The sequence below is a fragment of the Protomyctophum parallelum genome (genome assembly GCF_964188405.1).
Source record: "Protomyctophum parallelum genome assembly, chromosome: 7".
Taxonomy (NCBI): domain Eukaryota; kingdom Metazoa; phylum Chordata; class Actinopteri; order Myctophiformes; family Myctophidae; genus Protomyctophum; species Protomyctophum parallelum.
Window position 1 is genome coordinate 4791648 of NC_139705.1, and position 18672 is coordinate 4810319.

The 18672-nt window shown below is 45.4% G+C and overlaps 1 long non-coding RNA gene across 2 annotated transcripts; it reads right to left on the reverse strand.

Moving 5' to 3' along the window:
- Nucleotides 1-17945: 17945 nt before the first annotated feature.
- LOC310861578 lies at nucleotides 17946-18575 on the reverse strand. Of its 2 annotated transcripts, none has more exons than XR_014569497.1 (2): nucleotides 18238-18575; nucleotides 17946-18087 (listed from the first exon to the last, which is right to left on the reverse strand). It is a non-coding gene; the product is annotated as an uncharacterized lncRNA (long non-coding RNA). The 2 variants fall into 2 exon arrangements; XR_014569498.1 differs by having other exon boundaries at nucleotides 18228-18575.
- Between the last annotated feature and the right edge of the window lie 97 nt (nucleotides 18576-18672).

An 18672-nucleotide genomic window follows, 5' to 3' on the forward strand; every position in this document is an offset into this window, starting at 1 on the left:
ATACACACTAACCTATATGAACCACACAGCCAACAGTAATGTATTGGAGCCAGTACTGGCATAGTGATTAGTCATGAGGAGTTAATAAACATATGGTTCAGTATAACTCACCAATAGAATGAACCAATGTTTGCGAGCGTAGGTCGCATTTACTATGAAAACCTGCATTTCCGTGTGTCACATCACGCCTCCATATATGGTCATGCCTCGTGACATCACGCCTCCATATATGGCCACGCCTCGTGACATCACGCCTCCATATATGGCCACGCCTCGTGACATCATACCTCCATATATGGTCGCGCCTCGTGACATCACGCCTCCATATATGGTCACGCCTCGTGACATCACGCCTCCATATATGGTCACGCCTCGTGATATCACGCCTCCATCTCCATATATGGAGCTGACCTGTTGTGACATTCCATATGTTGATCCTTCCCCCTTCCTCTTCGATGTCTCCCTTTGGACTGATACTACTCTAGATGGGCCTGCCCCAAAGTTATTAGTGCAGCCACGCCCGGCAACCGTTCTCAACAGGCCCGAAACGTAAGGCCCGGCCCTACCTGGGCCCCCATCAAACCCTGTACACTCAATACACACTCCATATATGGACAGACCTCATCAAACCCTCTAGTCTACACGTCAAGACACTGCCCCCGCTGCCACCCTTAGTAGATCTCCATATATGGAGCATGACCTGTTCTTATGTGGATCTGACCTCCTCATGCCAAAGCGCCAGCACTCGCCCAGCAGTCTGCCGTCACGCAGGCGGATGGGTGCACGCGACCTATGGTGTATATAGAGGGATATGCGCGTGACATCATCATCATACCCGGAGGCAGAGACGAAATGTTTTTGTAATGGTCATGGGGGTCACCGACGTGTCACTGGGTTTAGATCATAAACAGAAGAGCATGTTTAAATGCCATGATTTTGCAGGCTATAGTCCTGTCCGCCTCGGCAGGTTCTGTAGAACTGTCGCTGGGACGGCGGAGGGTTTCAACGGCCGGCTGGCATCGCTGTTGCCAGCCAGGGTGTTCTGGCTGGTGGTGGTGGTTTCATAATGTGAACGAGTATAGCCTATAGGCAGAGTACAGTACTGTATGCATGCATATACCCATACCTGGCAGGTGAAAACAAGCACCCAGATTAGCATTTCAATGTCTGATCTGCATGTGTACAAGGGACAGGCAACGCGGTCCACACCCGTACAAACGGGACAAACCGAGGCGAATATATATATATATATTCAGGTCCAATTCCTCATGGGGGCCCCTGGCCCCCCGGGCCCCCACAGACTCTACGTCACTGCCCGGAGGTTATGCAGGAACGCCTACACCAGTGTGAACCAAGTGGTGCAACTCCCGTCTATTGGTTCTCTGTATCGTTCCAATTTGTATCATTCCAATTTCTTCTCTGTGTCGTTCCAATTTCTTCTCTGTATCGTTTGCGTCCAGCAGGTGGCAGCCATGTCACATACTTCTCTCGTTCCAATTTCACGCATGGGGCACACCACTCGTGCTCACACAGGTACACAAACAGGTACACAGGTACATGGACATTGCATGCTGGATGTAGAAGTGGTTGCACCACTTAAAAAACTACTTTCTAGCCTTGACAAGCCCATACATCCAAACAGAAAAGTCCTGTCTGATTGCACTAAACGACCTTAAACTATATTAAACTCACTTTGCGACTCACTTTGCCACTCTATTTGCCACTCACTTTATGCACGCGCATGCCCTCTATTATAGAATATGAACACAACTGTGGATATGTTGTATATCGGTGTTCAGGCTCCGCTACATCTTTCTCCCTTTCGACCACGTCAGCATATGACGCGTGGGACTTTGCAGAACACTTGTATAATGGAGTGAAAACCAAAAGGAAAGTGTCCAGAATGAGAGTGTCAGGGCGACGTTTGCGAGTCCATTCAATTCAAATTCAAACATGACACCGAGTTGTGTGTACGCTGTGGCGGAAAAGGACTGTCTCCCTTTCATTCGACCACGTTATGAGAAGACAACAATTCACTCCAAATGGGAGATTAGAGCTGACTGTATACCGTACACAACGTATAGGCCGAATCCATGCATTCTGGCATTTCACGGCAATGAAATGAAAATAAAGCATCACAACTATAATATTAATCGTTATATCATCAAGTATTCACTCGTCTCCCCCTTTTGCTTATACCACCAGTTGTCTCCTGTCTTTCTTCTCTGTCCATTGTTTTAGTGTATGTTGATGTTTAACCCATTCTGGGCGGGTGTTTTAAGCATTATGTTTTAAGCATTATGTTATCCTTTAGCTATTGAAAAATAGCAGATCTACAAGCTCATAGCGCGCCACCGAGTGGCGTGCTATGAGCTTGGTAGGTCTGCTATTTTTTTATTTTATCGTGAAAATGTAGTGCAAATCTTTGCCAATTACAAATAATCTTGGGGGTCCTTGACATGAAAATGTTTGAGAACCACTGAAATTTTTTCAGGATTTAGAAGACATTTTGTAGAATCGTCCTCGGGTCTAAATGGGTTAATGGGACTACAATTCCCACTCCCCCATGGCTTTTTTTGTGGTATATACTTTTGGCATTGTGTTTGCTGTACTGCTGTACTGTTTTCATGTTCTAGTGAGGACCCAAAAGCAGGACAGCCAGGCAGGTCATGGTGATCAAACCCATGGTGTTCGATTATAGGTGAACAGAACAGATAATACAATCTTAATCGCACTCTGAGCCCCCCATCACACCACACCACACCACACCACCACATATACAATGCACTTTTTGGCCGGAAAGAAAAAATACCTTTAGTTACTCCACCGATATTGCCGAGAGAACCTCATAGACAAGATTTGTCCTTCCGGTGAAATAAAATCCCTTTCTGGCAAAAAGAGTACATTTTATACGTGTGGTGGGGGGGGCTCAGAGTGCGTCCACTATAAGGGAAGTATATAGGCTTTGTAATGACACAACCCTTCTTTGTATTGGTGAGTATAGCGAAAACGTTCTTTTTATTTCCGCTACAGAGGAGAGGCTGGTCTGCAATTTCATGCGAGGGCAGGAAGCCGAGAGTGGCATAGCCTTAATGCAACGACAGCAAGGGATTTAATCGGCCATAGCAATAGGCTATGGACCGGAGCGACATAGGACCATGAAAACAAACAATACATAGGAATGCAAGACCTAGAATCTACAACGAAGGTCCGTGACTGTGACAGCTAATAAAGTATTCAATCAATCAACATCCCTCTTTACACAGTCAAATCCTGAGTGTTCATTTAACTGACAGTGTACAAATGTGACCAAATGCTGCACAGATATAAAGTGTACTGGATGTGTTAGTTCAAGCATGTAGTGTTGGGGAAGTTACTTTTAAAAAGTAAGGAATTATAGTTATTGTTACTTATCTAGAAAAGTAATTTGTTACTTTACTTTACATTCAATTATGAAAGTAACTACTTTACTTTACTTTACTTTAAAAAATAATAATATAAAAAACGATTTAAAACTTAAAAGAAGGTTTTTTTGTTCTGTCGCACAGTAAAGAGAAAAGACAACTCCCTCTTAACATTATGAAATGTAGTGGAACAATAAAACATGTTCAGGAATTTTGACAGGCATCTTTATTGTAGCCTCAACTTGCCTTCAATTATTTTTTATAATAATCAAATACAAAATGAATCCATATATCTGCAGTGATATAGAGATATTCTAATTCATCAAATGTATTTTTGAGCTCATCTTCCATTTTAGAATATTCACTGTTCAGGTATTTGGAAAATGTATTTCTGCACATTGGCCCTGCTTTCACTGGTATTTTGCTGACCAAGGAACAGACTCCACCGTCAGAGTACAGACCATATGCCATACTATTACTAGGCTGTTGCTCTGCGCTCTGATGCCCTCTCCACGCCGCGCACCGTGGCGCATGAACAACAACAACAACTCCACGTGGACCCACGACGACCCACGTATGAATTAGAGAGTTTATAAGAAATGGCACGGCGGCCATCCTTGCAGGCAGTGACAGTAACAGAATGAGAATCCTTTAGGCTGTAACCTGTTCATTTTGGGGGGCATCAACAGCCTGTTGTTGATGATGAATGATACTATGAAACTTAACAATTCATTACTCACCTAATGACGTCGCCACGGAGGATATACCATGTTTAACGTCATTCCAAAGTGTTTAGCCTACATTGTTTAAGTCATAGACGCATGCGGTTTTTATGAACTTTGGCTAAAAGCATGTTGTTATTATTCCACTATCACCCGGCACTTCTAGTCGAGTAGTAGACTACTAGACTGTCATGGCAGCTGGCTACAACCGAAACAACTTCCTCTTCCTCTTCAAAATAAAAGCTACTTATAAAAATACTTTTATTTCTTAAGTGAACTACAGGATGTAGTAGACGCAGGATAGTGGGCTTGGAAGGATAAATAACTCACACAGAAGGCAGGAGAAATAAACTCCGCAGACAGTCGGGGCTTTATTATTTTTTTAATCTTGCCAACAGCACAGAGACGCCTGTATGACAGTCTGACTCACGGAGCGAAGTTGACATAATAACGCCATAACGCGGTTAACACGCACAGTAATTATAACGCCGTTATGGAATGGGAAATGTAAAGCTTTAAACTAAAGCGGGTTACAAATTATTGCAAATAGTAGTTTCGTTATGTAACGTAACGCGATGTAAGGGCGTTGGTTACAACACTAAAGTCACCCTGCATTGCTTATTAGATCTTTCCTACATACTGTATCTGTCTGTTAGGGAATGCATATGTATGTACAGTATGTAGCCACCAGCATTTATGTGTCTATGTCTATGTGGCTTTCGCCTTTATTATTATTTTTTTATGGAGGGACAGACAGTAGGCTGACAGGAAATGGGAAGACATGCAGTAAAGGCCGTCGGGATCGGGAGTCGAACCCGCGGCACACTGCCAGACTGGATTACCAGCCAAGGTGCCTGGACCTCTGAGCCACGGCCCAGGCTATATATAGGCCTATTCTAAAGGTGGATAGATAAAGGAGCATTCAGTGATTCGGGTGATTTGGGGAAAAACCCTGGTCCGCCCCGGTGACAAGATGTGCACATGCACGCACTACAGTGGGGGGGGGGGGGGGGGGGGGGAGAAGCGACAGGCCCAACAGCACACACACCGATTAAGGCCCGCCCCCGCTCGATCATGATTGGTGGAAGGCCCCTCTCTATCCTGATTGGATGAAGGCTGGGCCACCTAGCCAAAAACTAAACCTACAGTTTTTTTACCCCTAACTGGGGATATGTGGAGGAACTCCTTGTATGGTCAGCAGACTCTACTATAGTAGGGAGGATTATCACAACAAAACAAAAAAAAGTGAATTAAGTGAAATCACTGAAAATACCTTTAAGGATATACCGATCAAGAAGACAAGATATGTGAGTGTATAGTGGACTTTCTGACTATAAGTCTATCTCTCTACTTTATTATCTTTGCTGTCTACCTGGCTTAACCTTCAATGCATTCTTTAGTTGTTTTAGTTTTTTCCCCTCCCTCTCTCCTGAGTAAACTCCTTTTTATCTTGGTCTCACACTCTGTGCCACATGTCTGTCTGCTTCCTGCTATACTGCAATCATTTATTTACTCGGCCAGTCGTGCATTTCTCTGCTCCACCCCACGGTCTCTCACTGACTGCCTCTGTCGGACCTCATAACGCTCAGCCAGAACGCATTCTCCCATCACTTAAGTTCAGCCAGGGTTATATACGTTGTCGCGCAACAATGCCTCGGGGGCGAAAATAGTCAACCTCCATGAAGCTCACAACGCAGCGCAGACAGACACGTTGTTGTGAGCTTGTAGTAGATCTTCTAATCTATCGTCTGTGTCGTGCCACAGAGTATATATTTGTGCTGACATCATTCTTCAAGTATCATCTGGTATCACCCGAGGCCATTTCTCTCTCTCACTCTCTCGCGGTTTACTCATGGCTTATTGGGCCTAATATGCTGTGCGTGTGTCTGCACTCTGCAGCCTTACATAAACTACAAAACATGCCCACGGTTTTCTTTTGCTCACACATTCTATCACACACACACACACACACACACACACACATGCTCTCGATTCTCATTCGCTCATTCACTTTTGTCACGACCCGTCGGTGTGACGCATGCACGCACGCATCCCAATGAGGATACTTGATGCAGATTTAAACATTCTACCCCCGGTGATAAGCTTCACACACACAGAAGCAGGAATGCACACACGCAGGAATGGACCACACGCGTGTGTGTGTGTGTATGCGCACACACACACACACACACACACACACACACACACACACACACACACACACACACACGCACACACACACACACACACGCACAAAACAAACGCACATGAAAAAATCACACACGTGTGAACTGAGTGGTGCAATTCCCCCCCCCCCCTCTCTCTCTCTCTCTCTCTCTCTCTCACTCTCTCTCATTAGAGACACTACCCCTCTCACTGTTTCTGGCGCCCCCTACTGCTATTATTAAGTCACATACTCGTGCTTACACAGACACACACACAAACAGGTACGAGGACATTGCAAGCTGGTTGTAGGAGTGGTTGCACCACTCAAAAATCTGTGCTTCTGGGGGGTGGGGTCCCCGGAACAACATATTTTCAGATGGGGGTCGGTGGCCAATTACATATAATTTTGGGGGTCCTTGACATGAAAATGTTTGAGAACCACTGACATACTAGAAACATGGGTTTTTCAGAAAACTGATTTAGAAGACATTTGTAGAATCTGTTTGCAGGTCTAAATGGGTTAATAATAATCGCCCTTAGCAAGCAGGCGGGCTCTATTAGCTCAGTGGTTAACTAGTGCAACACTCAGGTTCAAATCAGCGGTCGAACATGAAAGCACAGCTTTTAAAGGAACATTATAAGAAAAAATGTAAAAAATCGATTGGTGCTTCTTCATTCTGAATTTGGGAGCACCAGTGCTACCAAGTAAAAAAGTTAATTTCGAGCCCTGCACACACACACCGAGAGAATTGACATCAAAATGTACTTTACAGTTGAAAATAGCAGATCTCCAAGCTCATGATGCAGCAACACAAACGTCCAACATAGATAAAAGTAATTACTCACCTACTGCTGCAGGTCCACATACCACTATGAGAGGAGAACGAAACTTTGGGACTTTTGCGAGTGTCATAGTAGCTTGTTTACAACTGAAATAGACTTCCCGTGCAATAGCTTCCTCTTCAAAATAAGAGCAAGATGTAATGATTAGTCAACACTAGTTTTATTGCGCCGCTTCCTCATTTCTCCCAGATCCCCCTCTCCCACTGACTCGTGTAGGTGACGTGACGTCACCACAGCCGCTTGTATGCATGCACACTTGCACATACACAGCAGAGCTAAATTATGACTGATGAGATCCGTTTGCGGAACCGTTCATAAAAAAACAATGGAACCGGGCTACGACGCAGCATATGAGCATACCGCGTTCATGCACGGCACTACACACACGTGCGTGCGCGCGTTCATGCACGGCACTACACACACTCGCGTACGTGCGCAAATAAGAGCAAGATGTAATGATTAGTCAACACTAGTTTTTTTATTGCGCCGCTTCCTCATTTCTCCCAGATCCCCCCCTCTCCCACTGACTCGTGTAGGTGACCTGACGTCACCACAGCACGCATGCGCACACACCACTGATGCTCACACAGACACACAAACAAGTACAAGGACATTGCTTACTGATGCTCACACACACAGACACACACACAAACAAGTACAAGGACATTGCTTGCTGGTTGTAGGAGTGGTTTGCACCACTCAAAAAAGAGTCAGACGGACAAAAGGTCACCATTATCTTCAGTGGACTGCCCGTCTGTCCTGAATAGCATGTGTTTCTCCTTGAGGGGGGTCAGAGCAATTTGAGCCTTTTAAAAGGGGAGTGAGCAGTCCACTCTCTCAGGTCATGTGTCTACAGAGGCAGCATGAAGGATGAGATGAGATGGCATGAGCAGAGCAGTACAGTTTTCAACCAGTGGTCCTTGAGGAGGGTGCAGGTGGTTCCACCTCTTGAGAGCGTAGAATGAAACCAAATGAACCCCGTATAAGGGTCCACTTGGTTTCATTTTACGCTCTCAAGAGTAGAATTGTTGTTAACCCATTCTGGGTGGGAACCCCTTTTGGTGTTAGCATCATGTCGTGCTTTAGCTATTTATTGAAAAATAGCAGTTCTACAAGCTCATATAGCGCGCCACCGAGTGGCGCGCTATATGAGCTGTCAGGATGCAGAAGACATTTTTAGAATCTGATCTCAGGTCAAAATGTCTACACAATTATAGAACGTGGAAGAATTGTTATTTGTTTGCCTGTTATCTCTCCTATGGTATACCAATGTCAATAGCGGCCTATACAGCGCATGGAATTGTGGACACAATCTTATCCAATGACAACTACAGATTTTTGGCCTGAGAGGCTATTACTGTATATGTCATCAAATGGTGGTCCCGCGTGGCTCAAATGCCAACGCTATGATGGACCTTGATATGAAAAGGGTTGAAAAGCACTGCAGCATACGGTAACGGAGACAGACCGAGCGAGCAGAGGAGATTCATTCTCATCATAGCATTTGATCCCAGATTAGCATCGTGTTACAATGAGTGTGCGCGTGCATGTGTGTGTGTTTGTTTGTGTGTGTGTGTACGTGTGAGTGCGTAGGCTATACATGCATGCATGATTGCCTGTTTATGTGAATATATTATGCTTGTATTAGTATGTGAATAAATCCATGCATGCATGCGTGTGCGATTGTGCATACTGTATATATTTGCAGTGCACTGGGGCAGCACATCTCTGGCTGGCACACTCCGGCATATGTGACTATGGCAATTTGGGTCTAGGAGCAGGTGTGTGTGTGTGTGTGTGTGTGTGTGTGTGTGTGTGTGAGTGTGTGCACGTGCGTGTGCACGTGCGTGTGCACACGTGTCTCCATATGTCCCTTTTGCCGATGCGCGTGCGTGTCTCTATACATAATACAGTATAGGTCTGTCTTGCGGGCCACCTGTGCGCACCTGCATGCAGTCCCACTTTTCCGACAGGCGTCTGAGGGGTCACCTCTAGGTGGGGGCCTTGTATCTGGGGCTGCTGCCGGCCTGCTCCTGGTTTTCCCTGGCGCTCTGCCAATCACACTTTTCTGTAATGCCCAGCGGGAATAGCACACTTAGAATTCCACACAGTCAGTGGACAGGGCCATTATAGAGTTGGGGCCGTCTATTTGTCGAGGCCCACATAACTGCAGTATATAGCCTATACTCAGTAGGCGCTACAGCAGTAGCCTATACTCAGTATAGGCGCTACAGCAGTAGCCTATACTCAGTATAGGCGCTACAGCAGTAGCCTATACTCAGTATAGGCGCTACAGCAGTAGCCTATACTCAGTAGGCGCTACAGCAGTAGCCTATACTCAGTAGGCGCTACAGCAGTAGCCTATACTCAGTATAGGCGCTACAGCAGTAGCCTATACTCAGTAGGCGCTATACACAGCAGTGGTTAACCAAACTCTTTCACGTCAAGGACCCCCAAATTGACACTAATTAGCCCGTTTGAAAAGACATGCCTGCATGCAGGGACCCCCATGAGAAGACTTTTACGGCTCTAGCAGTGATTTTCAATCCGTTTAATTTCAAGGACCCCCCCAGTTTGACATGCATATTACTCTACGGACCCCCATTTAATAGCATTTATATCTCTGGGACCCCCAATTTATATTGTAAAATCAATGCTAATTTAACTCTGTGTATATACAAATGGAACCAAATTTGGTTCCATTTGTATACTCTCTGAGTTACAGACCCATAAGGGTCCATTTGGTTCCAAATTATCATTTAGCTGGGTCCCGCCCTGGAACTCCCTCAAGGACCCCTGGGGGTCCCCGGACCCCACTTTGGGAACCACTGCGCTACAGCATACCGCACTTGAACGAGTCAGCACGATGGTGTGTGTGTGTGTGTGTGCGTGTGCGTGTGTGCAGTGTGTGTGTGTGTGTGTGTGTGTGTGTGTGTGTGGTCGTGCTTGTAGGACCAAAGGTGAAGTGAAGCTATAAAGGCCTATTCATTCTGCAGATTTAGGCGATAAGGTGACAACCGAAAACTACAACATGATGTCACGCCGCAAGAAAACTACAACATGATGTCACGCCGCGAGAAAACTACAACACATGATGTCACTATGTGGCAATGATGACCACCGAAAACTACAGCATGATGTCACGCTGCGGTGGTAAGCGACTCACCTCACACTCATCCACACACATCTCTCTTGTTTTTACTGTTCTGGTGGTCAACTTATATCACCTAAAACTGGAGTATATATATATATATATATATATAGGCCTATAAAAGAAAGACTTGTGAGGCATGTGAGGTGAGGCTTTAAAAGAAAGATCCCTCACGTACACATTACACACACACACACACACACACACACACACACACACATAGGTCTATAGCATAGCCTATACAAAATGCAGACACTCACATGTGTATAATGCTCCCGTAGAGTGTGCATCCATGCCAGAACAGACAGAGAGCAACAGTGCCTTTTCAACACAAAACGACCTTTCCTGGTTCACCTTCAGACGTGTCTGAGCTTCATCCCTCCTCCTCTCCTCCTCCTCCTCCTCCTCCTCATCCCCGACACATGCACGCAAAGCACGCACGCACACGAACAGACGATTGAGCTATGCAACAGTGCAGGGAGAGAGAGAGAGAGAGAGGGAGAGTGTGAGAGAGAGAGAGAGAGAGAGAGAGAGCTCTATAGCGTGCGCCACTTGCTTCCCCTCTGTTCCATGCGCAAGGTTACCGGCTCGGCCACCATGGGCCTGGTACGGCCTCACTCACACCCTTCCTGAATCCGACAGTCTCGCAGGACCCCCCCCCCCCCCCCCCCCCCCGCCCCCCCAAAGATCATCACCAGATATAGGCCCATATAGAACAGACCGATATCCCACCCTGGCTTAATGCTGCAGGCGGCACTGCTTACCGTCTTCTTATAGAGCGATATGTATAGGATACAACCTATATATACAACGCAAACCTGCATGCCCAATAGTAGGTATAGGCAGGCTTCACACAGGATCCAGGGAAAGCCATGCACGCACGCAACAACTGGGCTAATGTGTTGCTCACTGAAAAAAAAAACGTTGGACCGCAGTCCCATGAATTGACATCTCCCACAGGACACCATGAGACATGAGTGATGCACATATATATATATAGGTGCGGAAATATAAATGAACTAATTCATGGATGGATGGATGATGGACATATAGCCTAATCATTAGCTTTTCAAGGCACGCACGCGCGCACGCACGCGCGCACACACACAATCCTATCGCAGTTTGCTATAGGCTATACTGTAGGTATACCTCGCTCACCTGCGTCGTGAAAACTATCTGCGTAAGGCCTGTTAACAACTCTCGTTTATTAATCTGTATCAAAACTAAAGCTATGCCATCCTGTCAAAAAAAAACGGCGCTCATGCATGCAAGCACACGCGGGGTAAATACAGTCACGCACGCGGATACGCACCAAAACTCACCGATTCACCATACAGGCCGAGCTTCAAGGACATATTATAAGCGCGCCGGGAAAGGCAGAATCCCGTTAATCTGCGAGCATGCCCCATATAAAACCGACTATATAGCACATGATATGAGAGACCTTTTGATTGGCGTCCAGCAGTAGGGAGCGGTGAAAGATGAACCATGCGGTGCTGCTGCTGAGGAATATTCCGTTCGGTCCGGTCACCTGATGGCTGGCTGGCTGCCTGCCGGGGATTCTGCAGCGGCGAGGCGAGGAGAGAGAGAGAGCGAGGATTGCGCCGGCGTTGAAACACCTCCCAGGCGGCGGGACATGCATGCAGCCTTGCAGGCAGGCTGTGCACGGTCGGTGGTGGTGGTGGTGGTGATGGCGGTCAAGTGAGAGCCCGTTTAATTTGACCGAACTCTCTCTATATAGGGTTTGGGGGGAAAAGAAACGCCGCTGCTGCTGCTGCTGCGCGATCAGGAGAGGCTCAGCTGATGCGACATTTTTTTTTTTTTTTGTGTTATCTTTTCTTTTTTTAGGGGGGTGGTGGGGGGTGTAGAGGGGGGGGGGGAGGGGGGCGCGTTGAGCCGCTGCGAGAGCCCGAGCGCACAGGAGCTCTGCTCGGGTCGCAGCATCCAGCGAGAGGAACCTATACAGGGAGAGGAGAGCAGACTGAGCAGTTGGGGGGGGGGGGGGGGGGGGGGGAGGGGCGGGGTGTGTGTGTGTGTGTTGTGGGGGGGGGGGGGCGTGGCACCGCTGCTCCATCCATCATCAAACCCCGCCTCCTCCTCCTCTTCTCCACTCGGCTATATGTGATGACGTATATATAGCGGGCACACAGACAGTGCGGAATGGAGAACCAACAGCTTTTTTGTGAAAAAGCGGATCTTGTCCTTTTCCAAGTGAAATCACAACTTTGTCCCGCGGTGACGGGCTATATACTCCCTGTGGGGCTATATGCATGCATCGGCCGCCAATGACGTTCATTCGTATGATTTTTCTTTAACTCCTATATACTAGCTCGAGGTGAAAACCCAGACCCAGTGTCAACTAAGGGCACACAAGCAGCTGCATGCCAGCTGGCTGATGATGGAGGAAGAGAAAACGTCCCCGGGCGCTGGCCGTGGTCCTGAAAGTATAGCTTCACTGTCCATGGTCCTGAAAGTATAAACTATTATAGCTCAATTGTCTCTTGAATTCATGAAAGATAGACAGATATAATATAAGGGGAGATTAGCTTAAATTATGGAAAATCTGGTTATACCACTATAGCTTTCTTCACAGATGTGTTCATAAAGGTGTCTACTATCACAGAAAAAAAAAGTTCCAAGCCAACTCCCTTGGGAAACTTTATGGGAGCCAATCAAAGTTGGGGTACACGGAGGGCAGCAGGACATTTTAAAATTGGCCAATATCAGTGAGGTGTGTAAATAGGGTTTTGTTTGGGGTGCTGAATCCGTTCCAACCAGTCATTTTCAGTAAAGATTACTTCTGGCCATAAAATTGGCCATGCCTGCTTTTGTATGCCCCAGACATACTAGTGTAATAATAACTAATAATCCATTTTATGCATATCTCAATGGATAACTATGGCGTTTTCTTGTTTGTGTGTGGGTGTGGGGGGCATATTAAAATATAAAAAGCATTTTATTAATATATCACAAATGCATCTTAAATTGAAACTAACTGTTGAAACAGAAGTAGATGGACAATCTTTAATGGATTTAACGGATTTATTATTTTCAGACTCAGAAAGACTTTATTGTCACACCTTAAAAAAAAGAACGGTAAAATAAGGGGGAAATGAATGTGCCGAATTTCATGGCTCTATGATATCACAATATAAAATATCAACACATAATAAAAAACTACGGTGCTAAAATGTAAGTATGCTTTTGTAAACAATAATTACAAATATGAATAAACATACAACTATGTCTACTCTTCCAACTCCCTGTTATCTCCCTCACTGCTCTTGTCATCTAGCTTGGCAGTTACCACAAGCAGAAATGCACTGTGCATTAAAATGCAGTGTGTACACTCCCCCTCATAGTTGAGTAGACTAACTTCAGAAGATATGGTGTGATGGGGTCTGTTCATTGACGGTACAGACTCATAGCCTTTGTCACCAAGCTTCCATCCATACTCCAGTACATTATGGATGGAAGCTTGGTGGTGGTACAGTACACTGGATGTACTGTACATCCAGTGATGGACTTTGCAGCAGCAGCCAATCTCTGGTCTGGATATAAGCTCGGAGAGAGTGCTGTGCTGCGGCTCCTGTTGGGGGGCAGTTTTTCTGGTTTGATACTACCAGTAGCGGTAGTAGTTCTGCAAGACTGAAGTGGAGAGGGCTATGGACGTTTTGGACATCCAAGCCAACAAGGAGGACATCATCACAGCCAGCTGTGAACTATTCAAGTTCATGTTCCATGGGAAATCGCACAAAGGTTTTGGGGACTGGAGATTTGACATCTTCAGCAAGCAGGCCGCTACTGGGAGTATCAGACCAGAAAAACTGCCCCCGACAACAGGAGCAGCAGCACAGCACTCTCTCCGAGCTTATATCCAGACCAGAGATTGGCAGCTTCCATTCATACTCCAGTACATACTGGAGAATGGATGGAAGCTTGGTGACAAAGGTGACATATTAGTTATTACGCATGTTTGGGACATACAAAAGCAAGTCATTTTTACTGAAAGGTAATGGCTGGAACAGATTCAGCACCCCAAAAGAAACCTATTTACACACCTCAGAAGCTCATATTTGTCCTGCATTTATCCTAGGCCCTCCGTGTACCCCAACTTTGATTGGGTCCCACAAAGTTTCCCAAGGGAGTACATGGCTTGGAACACATTTTTCTGTGATAGTATAGACCCCTTTATGAACACATCTGTGAAGAAAGCTAGTGGTAAGCATTTTCTTAACCCAGATTTGCCACAACTTAAAGTTTTCCAAAACCATCAAATAGAAGTTGGACTGCCCCCACAGTGGCCGGTATAGGCTATGTAGAAACGTAGAATTAGACAGGTCAGTCAGTGACTCAACCCAAAATGGATTTGATTAGATTTTTTTTAAATGGATGTTGGGCATGCTAAATAGCATTCATAAAATCTAGGAAAACTTCCAGAAAGGCATACTTTTCAAGATGACATCCACATGGCTGCTAAGAGCTTAAAATGTATATTTCCAACTTATAGTTATCAGTAAAATCAGTATTTGTGAGAACCAAATGTGAAGATATATAGAATGGATGTTGCATGAAAATGGAAGTGAAGTGAAGATCTTTCACGGTACATTAAAATGCCATCAAGAAGAGATCAAATAATGTACATTATGAATATGAAAGACTATAGTGGGAATACATAAAATAAAATAAAAAGTTCTGTACAGTGCATCACACTACACTTGCTTACTGCCAATTCACCGTTTTGAACATTTATTTTTTTATTCCTGTTGATATTCTGTTTGTTCTATATCAATGGACACTTAAGTGGACTACGGCCCTTATTTATCAACGCGGTGTACACCCAAAATTGTACACCGCGTTGATAAATAAGGGCCTACATGTCTCCCTGTAGCGAATGTATTTTACCTTCCTCGTGATGGAGATTATACTTTATCTTATATAAGCACATTTCGCACACGTTTGTATGTATATAGATTTTTCATGTAAGACACGCAGAAGAAAACAAAAAAATGCGAATGATACACGTGAATAGCCTAAGGGTATATAGGCTTATCTCCCAGGTGAAATCCTTCACGGAGGGTATTTCTTTTAGCTTGGTGATAACATCTTGGAAATGCTTAGAATTTTAACCCATTTTGGGCGGGAACCCCTTTTGGTGTTTTAAACATTGTTCTAATTTAGCTATTGAAAAATAGCAGATCTACAAGCTCATAGCGCGCCACCGAGTGGCGCGCTATGAACTTGTAGGTCTGCTATTTTTGAAAGATCGTGAAAATGTGCCTGAAATCTTTGAATATATAGTGTTACAGAGCGAGTCTTTAACTCAAATCTTTGCTTCTGAGGGGTTCCTGGAACAACATATTTCCGGGGGTCGGTGGCCAAACACAGATAATTCTTGGGTCCTTGACATGAAATATTGAGCACCACTTATACAGAAACATATAGGTATTTCGGGAAAAAACAAAACTGCCGACGTCAGGCCAAAATGGGTTAATGCTGTCAAAGGCAGCTCTAATGCAGTAATAATGTGTATACAGTAGGCTATATTCAGGGAAGCATCCTCCTGACAGTGAGGTCTTTGATGTGTCTCTATATAGTCTGCAACCATTCAGTCTCTCTCGATCACCGTCCATTGGACGAACCCCAAACGGATCATATACCATGACACGTCTGCTCCTTTGTTATATAGTGTGCATTTAGTGTGCATTTAGGAACGCCTGGTTCACATCCAACAGCTCGCAGGCAGTGGGGCACCATAATATGCTTTCATCTGTCCAAGGGCAACTCAGCTCAACCACTGAGGACCTGATACAGCATTTTATCATTTCAATGTCAACACCGCATACGCACATTCCCTCTCCCTCCCTCCCTCTCTTCACTCACTCCCTCTCTCTCACAGACACACACACACACACACACACACACACACACAGTATGTTCTTTTGTGTGGACTCATGGCTTCCTCTTGAAGCACAGCGTTAAGCTGTGTGTAAGCAGATGAAAGGCATGCAGTGAGGAGATGATCACACAGGGGACACAGTGTTGAGGGCTGATCAATCTTCATCGTACATCGTGTCGCTCACTGAAAACAATATATTTTCAACTGAAAGGTGTCGAACACAATCTTTCGCCCCATATCTTTGCTCCTAACTTTTGTACACCCAAACTCCACCACAAATCAATCCCCCTCCGACCTCTTCTCTCCCTATATACCTTCCCATCTGCTGGTTTATTCATGGAGTCTGGCTGAACATGCACCTTCTTCATTATTAATATAGCATTAGGGAGACAGAGGACGAGGGAGGGGTGAGAGAGGAGAGGTGGACAGACAGGTGGTAGGAAGGGAGCGAGGGAGAGGCAGAGAAGAGAGGGGAGGAGGGGAGAGGAGAGGAGAGGGAGACAGGACAAGAGAGAGAGAGGGGAGGAAAGGGGATAGAACGTATAGGAATGAGGGTGAAGTCAAATCAATCCACTGGACTGTCGTTTTGTTAGTGTTCGCTTTCAAATTCTTAGACGCCTGTAGATGTTTGTGACACCAAGGGTTGCCCACCTGCCCCTGGCAGGTCGTCAATACAACTTTGGGCAGGTGGAGTTTGCTTTCAGGTTGCCCGACCTGACCGCGCAAAGTGCTCGTTTGAGGGGACACACCCGTCCACACCAGAACATGGCCAGAGCGCCGTCTTATGGTCTGTGGAATGTCAAATAAGAGCACTGTTTACCTATAATGTGCCGTTTTTGCTGTAGATACACTAAGAGATATAAGTGTGAACCCATAGTCATATTCATAGCTATGTACAGTAGGTATACAAAGTGCCCCTCTGGGCACAGGTCTCCACCAGGTAAGGTCAGGTTGTGACCTCCTGGTGGCGCTATAATAGACCAATGTGAAAAGGGTGCCATTTCTTCTTACACACCTTGGATGGCAATTGGATGATTGGAGACATTTTGTTCCAAAAATGTGTTTAGCAAAAGTCCACCTGTTGGTGGCGCTATAACAGGCCAATATGAAAAGGGTGAGATATATTCCTCAGCCTAGTAGGAAAGTCCATGAAAGATTTCACGTACATCACACAGCCAATTAGGATGGAATATGAAATATATCGACACCGACTTGAACACATGACTATAGAGATAGTGTGTAATGATTTGCGGGATTTTTGGACAGATTTTTGGAGGAATATAAAAAAATGTGTTCAAAAGTCGGCCTTCTGGTGGCGCTATAACAGGCCGTTCTGGAAGTTTTGGGGCAGAGGTTCATCGTTGGCATCCATGAGTGTGTGTGCAAAACTTGGCATCGACCGGGTTAACGGTGCCATAGATTAGCTGTACAGACGGACGGATCGCAAAACATACTCCCTCCCCATGCCTTCGGCCTGGTGGCGACAATAAGTGTTAAATTGAACGGTAATTCAACATTTACCTACCATTTTATAATGGACAATTTACTCTGGAAAATGGGCATGACCATTGGGCAAGTACTTGCTGTACGGATACTGGAATGCAAGCAATGTAGCTGATCTCACAATCCATCACAAGTCAGATGGATGGATATAGACAGTGGGATACATGGGTATAAAAAAACAAAAATGTCCAGTGTTAGTTCAGCAACTTTAACCCTGGCATCCCTATTTTGGGCACATTTTCAAAGAAAGACAAACATTCTCGTTTGTTTATTTTATTTTCTAAAATAGCGGGGGAAAAGGGTAGATCTACAAGCTCTCAATGCATCATGGTGTGACATAATAAACTTTTACAGCAATGCCCTCATTTCAATCCAGGCAGCACTGGGGGTGGGCTTTAGCTACTGTGGCACTGAACAATTGTCTCACACACACACACACACACACACACACACACACACACACACACACACACACACACACACACACACACACACACACACACACACACACACACACACACACACACACACACACACACACACACACACACACACACACACACACACACAGTCTTAAGACCTTTTTACCCACCAAATATTGACATTATGATTATTGGTGTGGAATTTCAAGTTGTAAAAACAATTCATCACTTAAACCTCGCAAGTGAACAGTGGGGAAACAATTGCGTATCGGTTTAATGACACCAACACTTCACAAAACATCACCACACAGAGACGGAGTGAAATGGCATACCGCCCCATAACAGCATCAACACCGATGCACAAAGTATACTTAAGGCCTCACTCACACGGTTGCAACATGCATACAACATTTGTCTTGTGTCTTGTCCGTGTTTAACCCATTCCGAACGGGAACCCATTTTGGTGTTAGCATCATGTTATGCTTTAGCTATTGAAAAATAGCAGATCTACAAGCTCATAGCGCGCCACCGAGTGGCGCGCTACGAGCTTGTAGGTCTGCTA